Genomic DNA, 3,545 nt, shown 5'->3' on the forward strand with positions numbered 1-3,545 from the left:
ATAAATATAAACCCCCGACCATTGTATCAGGGACATCCAATCAATCAATACAAATTACTTTTTTGGCTCCATGCTAACCCTTAGGAGTAGTAGTGTAGATCTCGGCGAGTTCTTCAACAAGTAGGGCTGCATCGGTCCGGCCAACCTCTGGCTTGTCTGTAAGTACCGTCATGGCTTATACTTTGATTTGTAAGGCTGCATCGGTTAAGTTCGACCTCCACTGCGAGCTCTAGTATAAGCTAGTTATCGATCTTTATCTAGTCAAGTACGGCTGCATCGGTTAAGTTCGACCTCTACTACTTGAATTAGATTAAGGTAAAGTTATCAGCTCTACCTAAGGGTGGTGTCCTTCGGGTAGATTCATTAAGTTACCGATCTTGTTGATGTTTTTGCTGTCAACAATTTTTTAGCAACATCAACCTGCCCGATCAAGATCGAACTAGATCGGCATTATATCCTTTTAGTCTGTCGTTTGCTTTGTGACAATACGATATTTCTCACTTTGAGCAATGTGTTACGTTTTATTGGCTGTTCTGCCTCAATCTTGATCATGCATAGTACGTGGTTAAGGCACGTATGATCTCGAAGAGGTTTGCTGGCTAGTTAAATCTGGTCTATAGTTCATTATTATGGCTGCAACGATCTGGTCGATCCCCATTGATGGCACTTTAGATTAGAGGATGTTAGTTGGTAGATTTGTTCCCGATCAGGCGTGACTTTAGCTGTTTGTTATGCCTACATCGGCTAAATAGCCGATCGCCTACACTTTAATGCTCATAGTATGTCTTCATGATCCTATTAAATATGAGTAGATCTATTTTCTTTAAAGATTTAATCTGTTATCTTTATTATGGCTGCCATCGATCTAGTTGAACCCCACTATTAAAGATGATAGGTTAGGTTTGAGGAGTTGATAGGTCTGCTCGTATTGAATAGTCGATTGTTCACATGCTGTGACCCTTTTTCTATCGGAATCGGCTCTTTTAGCCGATTCGCCAACGCCTTCACAGATATAGCATGTCTTCTAGAAACCTGTCAAGGTATGGATGGTTTTGTGAATTCTTTGGCTTTAGTTTATTATTATCATCATAGATGCATCGATCCGGTTGAACCTCACTGTTGATGATAGCGGATTAGATTCGGAGCGTTTGTAGAACTGTTCGTATTAGACAGTCGATTTGTTTGCATGTCATATCCTTTCTTGTCAGATTCATCGGCTCAATGCTTCATACTGGTTATATTTTGTCTAGCTGATAATTTTACTTACATCTGTGTGCACCATATTCGTCATCATAAAAATAATCACAACCTACGAGTGTTACAGTCCTTAACAGCCGATTTTCTTCTCGTGTCGGCTATTCGATCGATTTTTCCAGTCTGGCTATTGGCCCACTAGATCACCAGTGTTGCCGACCACTCACCAGCGCTGCCGACCACGACGAACATTGTCCGACCACACACTATGACTAGTGGGAGGACAACGATAGTTCATGGTCAACATCACTAGTGCATGCTCAGCAACATTAGTGAGTGGTCGAACATCTCCGTGCTGAAGATCCAGTGGGCAAACACTGGCTGCTCCTAAAGCGGCACACTTGAAACTATCTAGGCATGACCGGCATGTGCCACCTTAAATTACTGATAAACTTTCTCTCCTTGTTAATTGCAGGTCAAATTGATTGGCACACCCTTAGGAGGAATTCGTAGGGTCGACTGGTCCTACGTTGAAGCCAAGCGGATCTCCAGCCTTGCTCCGTCAAGCAGATCCTTCCGGCTTGCTGTGTGCTCGGCGCATCGACACATTTTTGCACCGACACACGACCATGAACTTCGTGTAGCACGGTCGTCCCAAGATGGTGTGGTAGGTTCCGTGGAACCCTAACACCTCAAAGATGAGGATCTCCATCCTATAGTTGGCCGGATCCCCAAAGGTGATGGGCAGGTCGTTCTGCCCGAGCGGTATAGCTTGTTTCCCCAGCACAATGCCGTGGAAAGGCGCCCCAGTTGGTCGGACACATGACCAGTCGATGCCCATGGCATCAAGCGTCTTGGCGTACATGATGTTGAGGATGCTGCCTCCATCCATCAGCACCTTGGTGAGCCACTTTGTGCCGATGATTGGGTCAACCACTAGCGGGTACCTTCCCGGCTATGGGATGCTTTCTGGGAGGTCGGATCGGTCAAAGGTGATGGCAGACTCTGACCACTAGAGAAAAGATGGTATTGCTGGCTTGGCCGTGTAGACCTCGTAATGCGCGAGCTTTCGGTGACGCTTGGAGTCATAAGCCACTGCCCCACCAAAGATCATGAGGCAGCCGTCTGGCGTTGAAAAGCCACCATCATTCCCCTTGGTATCGTTCATCGTCGACTTAGGCTTCTTCCCTTGGCCCCCCTTCTTGGTGTTGTCGGACAGGAAACGCTTCATGAGGGCGTCGTCCTTGTATAGGTGCTTGACGAGGAAGGCGTGGTTCGGGCATGACCCCTCGAGTAGCTTCTCGAAGTGATCGGGAGCACCTTCAGCGAGCACCCGGCCACCCTTCCACTCGGCAGTGGCCACGAGCGAGCCCCCGTGTTGCTGCATGCTTTTCTTTTTGTTTGGGCGGTTGGGTGCGCCCTCGCCGGTGTCATCATCCCACTTTGCTTTGCCCTTGTGGAGGTCAAAAATTGCTCCGACCGCCTCCTCGCCTTAGGCATGGCTGGTCATGATGTTGATGAGGTCCTTGGTGGTTTGAGGGCCCTTGCATGCTAGCTTGTGATCCAGGGACTCACAGGTGGTCTAGGATAGGAAGGCTCCAATCATGTCAATGTCAGCGACATAGGGCAACTCGTTGCATTGCCTGGAGAAGCATCGGATGTACCCACAGAGAGTTTCCCCGGACTTCTATCAGCAATTCTTCAGATCCCAGTGGTTCCCAAGGCGTGTGTAGGTGCCCTAGAAATTTCCCACGAAGATCTCCTTTAGGACCGCCTAGCTTTGAATCCGGTTGGGCAGAAGGTGCACCAGCCATGTTCGTGTCAAATCGGCCAAGAACAAGGGGAGGTTGTGGATAATTAAGTAATCACTTTCCACACTACCGGCTTGATAAGCAAGCTGGTAATTCTCGAGCCACGGGCCAGGGTTCGTTTCCCTAGAGTATTTCAGAATGTTGGTCGGTGGTCGATACCACGGCGGGAAAGCCGCGTTGAGGATGTGTCGACCAAAAGCCTAGGACCCTGGCAGATCAAGGCTCAGGCTTCGATCCTTGCCACTATCGTAGCATCCACCATGATGAGGGTGGTAGCCGTGGTTAGCTTCCTCTCTCTTATCCCCCCATCCGCACCTACGAGCGTCTAGGGTGTTACGTGCATCATGGTTGGGGCCAAGACGCTCATGTACTAGGACCATGGCAAGCCCCCCGCCATCACGTGATGCTTGGTGGATGGATACATCCTAGCCATGTCATCCTAAAAACATGCATTGACTCCATCGAGCTCGTGTCACCGAGACAATGAACTTTTCGCCGGCTTCACTACCGCACGCTTGAGCAGCTTGTGGATCTCACGAT

Source organism: Miscanthus floridulus, chromosome 2, assembly GCF_019320115.1.
Source record: "Miscanthus floridulus cultivar M001 chromosome 2, ASM1932011v1, whole genome shotgun sequence".
In the NCBI taxonomy this organism is placed as follows: Eukaryota; Viridiplantae; Streptophyta; class Magnoliopsida; order Poales; family Poaceae; genus Miscanthus; species Miscanthus floridulus.